Raw genomic sequence first — 15,081 nt, 5'->3', positions numbered from 1 at the left:
TGAGGTCTGCAATAGGAGTGACTGATGCATTCAACGTGGAGGTGGGCTTACATCAGGGTTCGGCTCTGAGCCCTTTCTTATTTGCAATGGTTATGGACTGCTTGACAGACGAGATTAGACAGGAGTCCCCATGGACTATGATGTTTGCCGATGACATTGTGATCTGTAGCAAAAGTAGGTAGCATGTTGAGGAGACACTGGAGAGGTGGAGATACACTCTAGAGAGGAGAGGAATGAAAGTCAATAGGAACAAGACAGAATACATGTGTATAAATGAGAAGGCGGTCAGTGGAATAGTGAGGATGCAAGGAGTAGACCTGCCAAACATGGAGGAGTTTAACATACGAATTACCAAAGCCTTTGAAAAAATGCGTAAATTCGGCTCACCTTAAATCCCTTTGCACCTCTCTGTCAGCGTCTTTTGTCTTGTAAATGTGTTGAAAGGCCCAAGCAGCCTACTTTATCACCCAACCAACCCTTACCCCATCCCCTTCCAGCAACGCAGAAAGGACCAACCCAAGCCTCAATTATCTTGGAGTGAAGTGCTGGAATTTTAGAGGGTAAAAATAGATTGTTATTTGGAACAAATGCATTGAATGATTCTCAGGACAAAGTGTTAAGGAGCAACGCACCAACCTTGGCTACTGGGCGAAAATGGAGACCACCAACAGCGGTGAAGGAGGCAATATCAGCTCTCAGATATGCTGACATCATGGGGAATGTTCAGCATGGAAGAGGAGGCCTTGGCCTTACAACTAGTCGCCCAGCCTGGAATAAAGCCACTGCTCAAGCACGGAGGAAGATGGTGGTGGAGGGAGTACGTCGTCAGGAGGAGGCTGCAAGGTGGGCCAAGGCAGTCTCCCTTGGCAAAAAGGGGCAGTGGACATGGTGGGACAGTGTCGGAAGGAGGAAGCTTAGCTGGAATGATGTGTGGGCCATGGAGGCAAGGAGTCTGAGCTTTACCATCAGAGCCACTTATGATGTCCTGCCAACACCAACCAATCTCCATCAGTGGATTGGTGAAGATCCAGGGTGTGCCCTTTGCTCCAGGCCAGCCTCCCTCTAGCATATACTCACAGGGTGTAAAACCAGTCTCACCCAAGGGTGATACATTTGGCGCCACAACCAGGTCCTAAAGAGCCTTGCGTCCACAATGGAGGAAAAACGATCTCTCATCAATGCCCTTTCACTACAATATCTAACCACCCATGGACGACTGCCTTTGTCGAAGTAGGTTCTACAGTTACCGGGAGCAACTCCACACCATCGGAGAGAGGCCAGCTGTGCTTAGCACGCGACTGGAAACAGCTGGTAGATATTGGCCAACAGTTGGTGTTTCCTCCGGAGATTGCCACTACTACCTTGAGACCTGACATGGTGCTCTGGTCCCCTTCCTTAAGGAAGGGTTACATTATCAAGCTCATCATACCCTGAGAGGATTCCATGGATGAGGCATACGAGTGGAAATATCTATGCTATGCTGAGTTAGCTGCTGAAGCGCAACATCGTGGCTGGACATTGGAAGTTTGCCCAGTGGAAGTTGGATGCAGAGGGTTTGTGGCAACATCTACCATGAAACTGCTGAGAGACATGGGAATTAGGGGCCTGAGCCAGCGCACAGCCATCAAAGCTGCATCAGAGGCAGCGGAGAGGAGTAGCCAGTGGCTTTGCATGAAGAGGAATGCCCCCTGCTGGGCCCCCATGTAACAAGCTTTGGCTGCCATACATAGGTTCATGAGATGTCAGTCATTTGACACCAAAGCAACTCTCACAACTAACTGGGCATGAGACGCAAGCTTAGGGCTGATCACTCTACAGCTGGCTGCCTTGGTGAGGGTGTATAGTGTGAAAGGCCAAAACACCCCATGAGCCAGAGGAACACTACTGATGATGCATCCCAATATTCTACAAACTTCTCCAAGTCTATCATTCACCAACAATCGTAACTGAACCTATTGTACATGCTTGCACGAGGATAGTAACATCTCATTCTGTGTTTCGTAATCTTTCATGTGTTCCGTGTATACAACAATCCATGTAAAGACATTGTTAAAACAAACACTTTCATGTTTTAGTAATAAATGACAAAATGTAGACATGAACTGTATAATGTGTGAATGCTAAAGATCATAATAATAATATTATTATTACTACTTGTGAATTTCCCTTTGGGATTAATAAAGTATCTATCTATCTAAAGGCCAAATATCAAATAAACACTTTCACAAAAGGTGCCATGTGCAATACGACAGCTTTTCGTGGTGCAGCGGTATGAACTGTTGACTTGTAATCAAGAGGCCGCGGGATCAATCGTGGATGTCTCGCAAATTTACCATTTTGAGTAGTGACATGTCTTATTGTTATTATACAATAAAAACATTTGATTTGCATCTGTAACAGCTGGTGTAAATTAATAGTACTTATAAAAGTTAGCTTTTTTTCCCACTTCTATTCTCTCAGTCATGATCATGATACAACCACCACCACCACCACCCCAGATCTGATGCTGTTAGTTTTTATTTGAAACTGGGAATAACCATAGATGTGAGTGGTGTTTTGAGACAATGAAAACTGGAAATTCTCTGATCTGGAGGGATAAAAGCTGACACACAAATGCTGGAGAATCTGCCTTCTTTCAATTGCCTCCCAATGAGGAGGTGTATCCACGAGAATTAAAAGATTTGTTGTTTGGTGAAAGTGAAAGCCACAAACATTATAGGTAAAATATCCGAATCTACAATAATCTGTTCTTGTTTGCATCATTCAATGCTCAAAACATAGATTTACAAGATTCAGGACCATATGCTATGAGAATCTGTGGTCCTGCAATAATTAAAACTATGACAAGCTTATTTTCACAAACGCCACAATTCGGGAAGGTGAATTTTTATGATAACCAATAAGCGATGGTTCGTTTATTTGACAGCATGTAGATCGGGGTAATTACATTCACGGCATTCGTAGTCTGAATCACAATCCGATTGTATGGGTGGTTACCTACCAGGTAATGCTTGCGAACAAGCCAGTTTCCCTTTCGGTTTGTGCGCCGCACGTGTTGCATTGTTCTCCGTGCATGCATGCTTTCGCTGTGAAGTCTTTGTGCTCTATTTCATTTCCCTTATGGTTCGTACGCGCCGATTACTGTATTTAAGCACGTGTTCAGCCTCTCCCTGTTCATTGTTCTCAGTCAGAGTGCGTGCTTTACCTGTGAACTCTTTGTGCTCTACAGTATTTCGTGTGCTTTTGCAGTTAACCATGGCTTCTAAGCAAGTGAAAAATGGTGAGAAGAAAGTGTTGCAATGTTACTTTTCTCTTTTTTTCAAATGTTTATTTTTTTCCATGTGCTTAAAACTCATTTAAAAAGCATGTTTAATGCAATCGGGTTGTAATGCTATTAGCCTGAACTCCTAAAACGTTACTGGCTTGGTTGGCTTTTAAATAAAGTTCGGATTTGTTCAAATGTTCCTTTTTTTCCCCCTGTGCTTAAGACTCATTTAAAAAAAAAAAAGCATTTATACAACGATCGGATTGTAAGGCTACAGCCGAACTGCTGCAATGTCACAGAGAGAGAGAGAGAGAGAGCTCATGTGCTGCTAAGAGAGGGAGGAGGGAGGCTCACGCGCTGCAGAGAGAGAGAGAGAGAGAGAGAGCCTGCGTGTGCAGCTGAGGAGGGGGGCTCACGCACTGCAGAGAGAGAGACAGCCTGTGTGTGCAGCTGAGGAAGGACCCTGGGTTTTTGCGTCAGTGTTATTCAATGTTTTTACATTAGTTTACTATTACACTGTGCATTCTATGGTGTAATTAATTATATTTGTGCTTAAAAAATCTTAAAAAAAATATATTTACATACAGTTCGTACGGTCTGGAACGGATTAATTGTATTTACATGTAATCCTATGGGGGAAATTGCTTCGGTTCACGACCAAATCGGTTTACGACCAGAGGTTTGGAACGAATTATGGTCGTGAACCGAGGTTCCAATATATATATATATATATATATATATATATATATATATATATATATATGGTTGCAATAGTTTACTGTTAAATAAATGCAAAGAGTACACGACACGTGTTTCGCCCTCATTCTGGGCTCATCAGGTGTACACACTCCACTGCACTCCCTCTCGGGAATCGAACCTCGGACGTCAACGTCAGAGGCGATGCCCCTAACGTTGCGCCACGGCGTGTGGTTCGTTTATTTGACAGCATGTAGATCGGGGTAATTACATTCACGGCATTCGAAGTCTGTGTCACAATCTGTTAGTGTGGGTGGTTACCTACTGTACTCTTTGCATTTATTTGACAGTAAACTATTGCAACCATTCTATGATCTGCTCTTCACAAACTGAGGGCACCGTGGCGGATGTTAGCAGATTGCTGGCCAACCACAAAGCGTTACCTGGTAGGTAACCACCCACACTAACAGATTGTGACACAGACTTCGAATGCCGTGAATATATTATATATATATATATATATATATATGTAAGTGTATGTATGTGTGTATATGTATATATATGTGTATATGTATGTGTGTAAATGTGTATATATATATATATATATATATATATATATATATGTATGTTTACATAACCTCTTTAACACACTACTTCTCCACTGCGAAGCGCGGGTAATTTGCTAGTTTATAATAAACCAACATGTGATGAAATGTCTGCGATAATAGTTTCAAAAGACGGAGATATCAAAGACAGTAGATATTCGTGTATATCAAAATCAAATCACGAATCATTATTTCTGTCAAATAAATCGCCACGTGCAGGTCCTTTGCTTCTCCCTGATGGTGAAACATGATGGTTGTACAATATGACACACACACATTCTGATAAACAAACAACACCCACACAGTATTTCAGGTCAAAATTAGCCATACGTTCCCATTTATTTAGCCCACTTCTGTCATCTCAACGTCTATCTCAACATTACATTATTAATGCGTATCTAAAAGTAGAAGCAAAACATTTATTAAATCGAATCAAGCAAAACTAAGAACAGAACACATGCAAGGTCTCATTGATCACGTTCAAAATTCAAATATCAATAACTCAGACAAATTCAAAGTAAGTAAAGCAGTAATAGTACCATCATATCAAGGTAGTCCAAGAGCATTGGAAGAGTAATATCATGGTGCAATGGCAATATCCCGAACTATCGGTGGGCCAGATTTATTTATTACAAAGACGTGCAATCCACAATGGCTGGAAATCCGCTGATTACTGAGAAAAATGCCACCAGCTACATCGGCTCTGGATATTCCGACTTTTTTAAGTAGATTTTTTTATCAGAAAGTCTTAGTTTTATTGAAAGAACTCGAAACAGTATTAGGACAAATCAGAGCATACATTTACATGATAGAATTTCAAAAACGGGATTTACCTCACATGCATTTATTGGTTACTTTGCAAAATAAATTATTAACTACTGATGATGTTGATCGCTTTGTCTGTGCTCAAATTCCAAAACAGAAAAACCTATCCTGAATTATGGTACAAAGTCATTAAACACATGTCCCACACACCACATTTAAAAGATTCATTATGTTGGGACTCAACAGAAAAAAAAAAAGTGTTTAAAGAAATTTCCAAAAGCATTTGTACAATCAACAGATAGGCTGGCTTTCCCGATTATCGCAGAAGAGATAATCATCACAAACAACACACTTATCACGGAAAGAAACATGGAAAACTTGATGATCGATAACTCAATGATTGTACCACATAACCCATATTTGCTCCAACGATTCGATTGTCATATTAATATAGAGTATTGTGCATCAGTTATGAGTATTAAGTACATCTACAAGTAAGTTCATAAAGGGTAAGATAGAGTATGCATAACTTTATCGAAAGAACAGTCTCAGGACAAGGTTCAAAGCATATTTAGATACTCAGTACGTCAGTGCAATGGAGAGCGGGTGGCATTTAATGGAATTGCTAATGCATGGTCGAAGTCATTCTGTTGAATTATTACCGATTCATTTACCAGGTCAGAATATGATTCAATTTAAAAAGGGCAAAGAAGCTGAGGCTTTAAAACATAGCAAAAAATAGAAATACAAAATAAATGGCTTATTTTGAACTTAATAAAACAGATGTAAATGCAAAAGCATATACGTTTGCACAAATCCCTCAACATTATACATGGCAGAAATAAAAAGGAGTGTGGCATCCAAGAAAATTTGCAAAAGTGTTGCTTGATTAAATATTGTATCACTAAAAGATATCGAACGGTTCTATTTAACTCTTAGGGCGGATGTCGACTTTTGTCGACAGGAGGGGTTGAGGGCGAATGTCGACAAAAGTCGACATCCAGGAATAGAGGGCGACAATCGGCTGTTAACGGCGACAAAACTCACTGTCACGTCGCAGGCATTCCCTCTGTGCTTGGAGGAATGCTAGACTCGTTGACTCGGCAACTAAATCTTGCGTGTGCGTGAGTTGCGAAATGTAAACAATGGCAAGATGGCATCGACATGTCACAAGGGAGCGAAGTGAGTGCAGAAAAGAAAACACTCGGCAGATAATGTTTTGCGCATTATCGTGGAGTCGACTCTTGATTTTTCAGAATCGGATTTTATTGACAGTGATCAGGAGATCGAACAAGAGAGTGAGAAGCCGGCATCAGCTGATCGGACACCAGCCGATGCCGCGCCAGCTGAGCGCATTCGCGCAGCCGATGCATCTACGGCAAGGTTCGCGTGGGAGGAATACACAGACATTGATCCGTGGGAGCCAAACTGGCTACCGGACTTCACAAGATGGCATGGCTTGCTGTTGGACACGACAGATCACCAGCTGCTGAACTACTTCAGGCTGCTCTCTCCTGATGCTGCTTTTCAGCTACTGTCAGACGAGACAAACAGGTAGGCAGAGACATTTTTTGAATCGCGGGCTGCGCTTACAACGCATTCTCGTTTTTCAAAGTGGAAACCCACAACAAAAGATGAGATGAAGCGCGCTGTGGCATTACAAATAGAGATGGGACAGAACTGGTGATATAACTTCAGGGAGCATTGGTCCAAATGTGCTTTGTCCCCTGGTGACTTTGGACAGGTTATGCAGCGTGATGATAGGTATGTGATGCTGCAAAGTTTTATTCACTTCTGTAATAAACAGAAGCAAATCCCATGGGGTGAGCCAGGTTATAACGCCATGCATAAAGTTCAGCCCCTGCTTGACATTGTGGAACCAACATAGAAACAATTTTATCAGCCTGGCTGTGATTTGTCTGTGCATGAATCTATGATAAAATAAAAGGGACACCTTTTTTTCTGCAAATATATGCCAGACAAGCCCACAAAGTATGGCATAAAGGATTTTGTACTGGCAGAAGCAAACACTGGTTTCTGCCTGAAAGTAATTACATATACAGGAAAGTATTTCTTTCAAAGAGAGAACTGTCCCTTGACAAGTCAAGTTGTGCTGGAGCTGCTTCAGGGCTATGAACATTTGGTCATGTTGTGTACATTTGGACAATTTTTATACATGCCCAGAATTGTTCATGGAGCTATAGAGCAGAGGAATTGGAGCTTGTGGCACAGTAAGGGTGAACAGGAGACACATGGCTTCACAGTTGAAGCCAGACAGGCTGAAGATGAAAGGAGGTGACAATACGGTTTTCATGCGAGCAGAAAACTTGGTGGCAGTGGCATGGCACGATGGCAAACGGGTGACTTGTCTCTCTACAGTACACACTAACAATATATGTGAGAAAGTGCAGCAACAGACAATTGAAAAATAGGCACCAAAGCAACACATATTGTAAGCAGTGCAATGTGGCAATGACTGAAATTGGCTGCTTTGAGCGAGATCAGACTTTGCTGTGTAAAATGTATGTGATATGTATGTGAAATCATAGAGTATGCAGGCTCATACAACATGCAAGACAGTAACATTTGTCAAAAGTAAATACTTTTTGTTGATTTCAATTGCTTTGTGTTCTTTTTTTTAAAAAAGTTAGTTTTTGGAAAAACATTCAGCCCTGGGAGAAAAGAAACAAAAAAAAAAAATATCCCTAATAGAGTTAAAATTGTTGTTACGTGAATCGAAAGGAGCAACATCGTATAAAGATGTTGTAACTAGAGACGGAACTACGTACGGTACGTTTCAAGAAGCGGCACAAGCAGCTGGGTTATGCAAATCGGACGACTAAATGTTTGAAATGTCTGATGCCACTTCTGTAATGATGCCTGACAAATTAAGACACCTCTTCGTGTACTTAATTATGACGGGTGAAGTTGATGCTTTACAATTATGGGAAGCATTCAAAGGACCATTATCGAAAAGTCGAATGAAAAAACGGCTCTTTCGATTATCAAAGAAATGTTAGAAGCAGAATATTTAATGATGCAGCAATCTGGACTTACACAACATATTAACAAATCAGAGGTAAAGAAAGAGATAACATCAAACGAAGATTTAACAGTAGAAGACCATAGAAAACTGTATCAGGAAATGTACTAACAATTAAACGATGATCACAGATCAATTTGACACAATTCAAAGATGTCTTCTCGGAGAAATTAGGCAGCGGCTATTCTTCATAGATGGACCGGGTAGAACAGGAAAAACATTTTTGTATAAATGTTTAGTTGGCTCCAGCAGACCCCCGTGACCCTGTACTTAGGATACAGCGGGTTGGATAATGGGCGGGTGGATGGACGTTTAGTCCATTATTGCAAGCACATTACATTTGATAACGTGGACAGGTATGGCAGCAATTTTTCCATACGGAAAAAACAGCTCACAAAACAACCTTTAAATATCACAGACGAAAATGTTACATTGAAATGGAAAGAGAAACAAGAAATGCTGCAGAATGAAATATTTATTTGGGATGAAGCATTAATGATCCCACAAACAGTATTAAATGTAATTAACAAAACATTTTGGGACGCATTTGGATCCAAACAATCATTTGTGGTTATACTGGGAGGCGACTTTAGACAAGTTCTACCAGTAGTCAAAAAAGGAGGGCTAAGGCAAATTTACAAAGCATGCCTAAAGAGAGCGCCTTTATGGTCGTTGTTCCAACAATTCACATTACAAAGAAATATGCGAGCAAATCCAAATCCAGATGATTTCGCAAACTGGCTACTGGACATTGGAAACTTTAAAATTCAAAATTTCGCAATAAAAAAAAATAAATGAAAGACTTACGTACAAATCTAATTAAAGAATTTCATCCCGAAAGATTCTTAACAGAAGAAATGAGTACATGGGCAATCCTAGCAGCAAGAAACGATGAAGTCAAAAGAATTAAAACGAAAATTGTACAACGATTACATGGCAAATTAGTTAAATGCATATCAACAGACTATGCTGAAGCAGTTGAGGCTGATAGTGCGGAAGATGAAAACATCAACTTACAATATCATGTAGAATATCAACAAGCGTTAACACCGTCCGGACTCCCACCGGCTGAATTACTGTTGAAAGAAGGATGTATCATAATGTTATTGCGTAATTTATGTCTGAGTGATGGGCTATGCAATGTAACAAGATTAGTTGTATTGAAAATAGAACAATTCTAACATATAAAATTTTAATAGGAGGAAAGAAAGGTAATGTAGAACTTATTTCAAGAACAACATTAGACACAAAAGGAGATCTTGATATGCCATTCGTATTAAAACGTTTAAAGTTTCCCATGAAAATAGCTTTTACTATGACAATTAAATCACAGGGACAAACATTGGTTTATTTATTAGAGAGAAAGAAATGATATTCAGTTATATGTTGCGTCATCACAATGTAAGACCAAACACAGAATCAAAATCCAATGCGATCTTGAATAAAAGTTAATTCCAAATATTGTTTTTATTGATGTTATATAGTAAAAGAACATAATGCAAATGTAGCAAATCCCATAAAAACACACTCTTAAAATTATATCTTCGAAAAAACAAAAAACTGTTTGACAAACACGGGGCAAAGCCCCACAGTATAGTGTGTGTGTATATATCTATCTCTCTCTACATACATACATATATATATGTGTATGTATATATACACACACACATATATGTATGTATGTATACACACACACATATATGTATACATATATGTATGCATGTATGTATACACACATATATGTACAGTGGTGTGAAAAACTATTTGCCCGCCTTTCTGATTTCTTATTCTTTTGCATGTTTGTCACACAAAATGTTTCTGATCATCAAACACATTTAACCATTAGTCAAATATAACACAAGTAAACACAAAATGCAGTTTGTAAATGGTGGTTTTTTATTATTTAGGGAGAAAAAAAAATCCAAACCTACATGGCCCTGTGTGAAAAAGTAATTGCCCCCTGAACCTAATAACTGGTTGGGCCACCCTTAGCAGCAATAACTGCAATCAAGCATTTGCGATAACTTGCAATGAGTCTTTTACAGCGCTCTGGAGGAATTTTGGCCCACTCATCTTTGCAAAATTGTTGTAATTCAGCTTTATTTGAGGGTTTTCTAGCATGAACCGCCTTTTTAAGGTCATGCCATAGCATCTCAATTGGATTCAGGTCAGGACTTTGACTAGGCCACTCCAAAGTCTTCATTTTGTTTTTCTTCAGCAATTCAGAGGTGGATTTGCTGGTGTGTTTTGGGTCATTGTCCTGTTGCAGCACCCAAGATAGCTTCAGCTTGAGTTGACGAAACAGATGGCCGGACATTCTCCTTCAGGATTTTTTGGTAGACAGTAGAATTCATGGTTCCATCTATCACAGCAAGCCTTCTAGGTCCTGAAGCAGCAAAACAACCCCAGACCATCACACTACCACCACCATATTTTACTGTTGGTTTGATGTTGTTTTTCTGAAATGCTGTGTTCCTTTTACGCCAGATGTAACGGGACATTTGCCTTCCAAAAAGTTCAACTTTTGTCTCATCAGTCCACAAGGTATTTTCCCAAAAGTCTTGGCAATCATTGAGATGTTTCTTAGCAAAATTGAGACGAGCCCTAATGTTCTTTTTGCTTAACAGTGGTTTGTGTCTTGGACATCTGCCATGCAGGCCGTTTTTGCCGAGTCTCTTTCTTATGGTGGAGTCGTGAACACTGACCTTAATTGAGGCAAGTGAGGCCTGCAGTTCTTTAGACGTTGTCCTGGGGTCTTTTGTGACCTCTCGGATGAGTCGTCTCTGCGCTCTTGGGGTAATTTTGGTCGGCCAGCCACTCCTGGGAAGGTTCACCACTGTTCCATGTTTTTGCCATTTGTGGATAATGGCTCTCACTGTGGTTCGCTGGAGTCCCAAAGCTTTAGAAATGGCTTTATAACCTTTACCAGACTGATAGATCTCAATTACTTCTGTTCTCATTTGTTCCTGAATTTCTTTGGATCTTGGCATGATGTCTAGCTTTTGAGGTGCTTTTGGTCTACTTCTCTGTGTCAGGCAGCTCCTATTTAAGCGATTTCTTGATTGAAACAGGTGTGGCAGTAATCAGGCCTGGGGGTGGCTACGGAAATTGAACTCAGGTGTGATACACCACAGTTAGGTTATTTTTTAACAAGGGGGCAATTACTTTTTCACACAGGGCCATGTAGGTTTGGATTTTTTTTCTCCCTAAATAATAAAAACCATCATTTAAAAACTGCATTTTGTGTTTACTTGTGTTATATTTGACTAATGGTTAAATGTGTTTGATGATCAGAAACATTTTGTGTGACAAACATGCAAAAGAATAAGAAATCAGGAAGGGGGCAAATAGTTTTTCACACCACTGTATGCATTTATATATATGTGTATATATACAGTCATGGCCGAAATTATCGGCACCCCTGGAATTTTCCCAGAAAATGCACCATTTCTCCCAGAACATTATTGCAATTACAAATGTTTTTGTATATACGTTTATTTCCTTTATGTGCATTGGAACAACACAAAAAAACAAAAAAAAAGCAAAATCTGACATCATGTCACGCAGACCTCCAAAAATGGGCCAGACAAAATTATTGGCACCCTTTCAAAATTGTGGTAAATTGTTTTATATCAAGCAAATGATGCTCGTTTGAACTCACCTGTGGCAAAAAACAGGTGCTGGCAATATAGCAGTCACACCTGAAGCCAGTTAAAATGGGGAAAAGTTGACTCAACCTTTCTGTTGTGTGTCTGAGTGTGCCACACTAAGCATGGAGAACAGAAAGAAGAGCACAGAATTGTCTGAGGACTTGAGAACAAAAATTGTGGAAAAATATCAACAATCTCACGGCTACAAGTCCATCTCCAGAGATCTTCATGTTCCATTGTCCACTGTGTGCAACATAATCAAGAAGTTCACAACACATGACACTGTATCTAATCTCCCTGGACGTGGATGGAAGAGAAAAATTGATAAAAGACTGCAACGAATGATAGTCCGAATGGTGGATAAACAGCCCCAATCAACTTCAAAACATATTCAAGCTGTTCTGCAGACTCAGGGTGCAACAGTGTCAGCTCGAACTATCCGTCAACATCTGAACGAACGCTATGGCAGGAGGGCAAGGAGGACCCCACTGCTGACACAGAAACATAAAAAAGCCAGACTGGAGTTTGCCAAAATGTACTTGAGGAAGCCAAAATCCTTCTGGGCGAACATCTTGTGGACAGATGAGACCAAGGTAGAGCTTTTTGGTAAAGCTCATCATTCTACTGTTTACAGAAAACGGAATGAGGCCTACGAAGAAAAGAACACAGTACCTACAGTTAAACATGGTGGAGATTCTAAGATGTTTTGGGGATGTTTTGCTGCCTCTGGCACTGGATGCCTTGACTGTGTGCAAGGCATCATGAAATCTGAAGACTACCAAAAGATATTGGGGTGCAGTGTCAGAAAGCTGGGTCTGCGTCAGAGGTTATGGGTGTTCCAGCAGGACAATGACCCCAAACATGCCTCTAAAAGCACTCAGAAATGATTGAAGACAAAGCGGTGGAGAGTTCTGAAGTGGCCACCAATGAGTCCGGATCTAAATCCGATTGAACACTTACGGAGAGATCTCAAAATTGATGTTGGGAGAAGGTGCCCTTCAAATCTGAGAAACCTTGAGCAGTTTGCAAAAGAAGAGTGGTCGGAAATTCCAGTTGAGAAGTGTAACAAGCTTGTTGATGGTTACAGGAAGCGCTTGATTTCAGTCATTTTTTCCAAAGGGTGTGCAACCAAACATTAAGTGGAGGGTGCCAATAATTTTGTCCAGCCCGGTTTTTGAGTTTTTGTGTGAAATGATGTCAGATTTGGCTTTTTTTCACTGTTTTTTTGTGTTGTTCCAATGCACATAAAGGAAATTAACGTGTATACCAAAACATTTGTAATTACAACAATTTTCTGGGAGAAATGGTGCATTTTCAAGGAAAATTCCAGGAGTGCCGATAATTTCGGCCATGACTGTATGTACGTACATTATATTATCCATCCATCCATTTTCCAACCCGCTGAATCCGAACACAGGGTCACGGGGGTCTGCTGGAGCCAATCCCAGCCAACACAGGGCACAAGGCAGGAAACAATCCTGGGCAGGGTGCCAACCCACCGCAGGACACACACAAACACACCCACACACCAAGCACACACTAGGGCCAATTTAGAATCGCCAATCCACCTAACCTGCATGTCTTTGGAATGTGGGAGGAAACCAGAGCGCCCGGAGGAAACCCACGCAGACACAGGGAGAACATGCAAACTCCACGCAGGGAGGACCCGGGAATCGAACCCAGGTCCCCAGATCGCCCAACTGCGAGGCAGCAGCGCTACCCACTGCGCTGCCCATATTATATATATATATATATATATATATATATATATATATATATATATATATATATACACACACACTAATAAAACGCAAAGCCCTCACTGACTGACTACTAATTCTCCAACTTTCCGTGTAGGTGGAAGGCTGAAATTTGGCAGGCTCATTCCTTACAGCTTACTTACAAAAGTTAGGCAGGTTTCATTTCGAAATTCAAAGCGTAACGGTCATAACTGGAACCTCTTTTTTGTCCATATACTGTAATGGACTGCAGCTTGCTGGCCGTGGGAGGCGGAGTTGCGTATCACGTCATCACGCCTCCCACGTAATCACGTGAACCGACTGTGAACGCAGTACGTACAAAACAAGGAAGAGCCCCAAAGAGCGCTGAAGAAAACATTCATTACACAATTGAGAAGGCAGCGAAACAATAAGAAGCGAAGCACGGTGTAAACCGTAAGTTTAAATTAAGTTTATAGAAACGCTCCCACTGTCGTTTGCAATACCATATTCGTGAGATACAAGTTTAATGAGAAGACACGAGGTATAAACGAGACTTTGGATGACTTTGTAACGGAGTTAAAATTGCTGTAGCGAGAAACTTAAGTGCCGGGTCTTAGCTAACATTAAATAAAGCCGTGGACATCGCAACATCTCACAAGAGAGCGGCTCACGTGAATTGACTGAACGCAGCACGTCGGAAACAAAGCACCGTGTAAACCTAAAGTTTAAATTAAGTTCATAGACCTACAAAAGGTTGACATTGATTTCAGGCAAGATTCTCTCCTGTACAACTATACGTCGCATTCTTAACAGTAAGCTTGCACGGCTTGGTCATATTACAACCGGAGTGCTGAACTGACAACGTGGTATACAAACAGAACTATAACAATCGTAATAAACAAACAAAAAAAAAAGCGAAGAACCCTTGGATTTAATAAAAAGGCTCCTTCCCTGACGAAGCAACAAAAAAGGAAGTCCTTATATGGCGTTCGTTTATAAAACAGCAGAAAAGCTGTGTTAAGGCTGCTTCACAAAAAAACAGATCCTTAACAAATTGTTATTGGGATATTTTCCCTCAATTTAAAAGAGTGTGCTTGCACAGCTTGGTCATATTACAACCGGAGTTCTGAACTGACAACGTGGTATACAAAGAGAACTATAACAATCGTAATATATATATATCTATCTATATCTATATCTATATATCTATCTATATATATATATATATATATATCTATATATATATATGTAAATATATATATATGTATATATATGTGTCTGTGTGTATATTTATGTTGATATGTGTATATATAGATATAGAAATATAGATAGATAT

General features: G+C 40.3%; 1 protein-coding gene across 3 annotated transcripts in view; it reads right to left on the bottom strand.

Annotated features, from left to right (window-relative positions):
• The window catches only part of LOC114669338 (gastrula zinc finger protein XlCGF8.2DB-like), a 50,233-nt gene that overhangs the window by 13,433 nt on the left and 21,719 nt on the right, over positions 1-15,081 (bottom strand). The window lies entirely within an intron of this gene.

The sequence above is a fragment of the Erpetoichthys calabaricus genome, assembly GCF_900747795.2.
Source record: "Erpetoichthys calabaricus chromosome 1 unlocalized genomic scaffold, fErpCal1.3 SUPER_1_unloc_3, whole genome shotgun sequence".
NCBI lineage: Eukaryota > Metazoa > Chordata > Cladistia > Polypteriformes > Polypteridae > Erpetoichthys > Erpetoichthys calabaricus.
The sequence above is the reverse complement of the archived record's forward strand: the minus strand, read 5'-3'. Positions and strand labels throughout refer to the sequence as shown.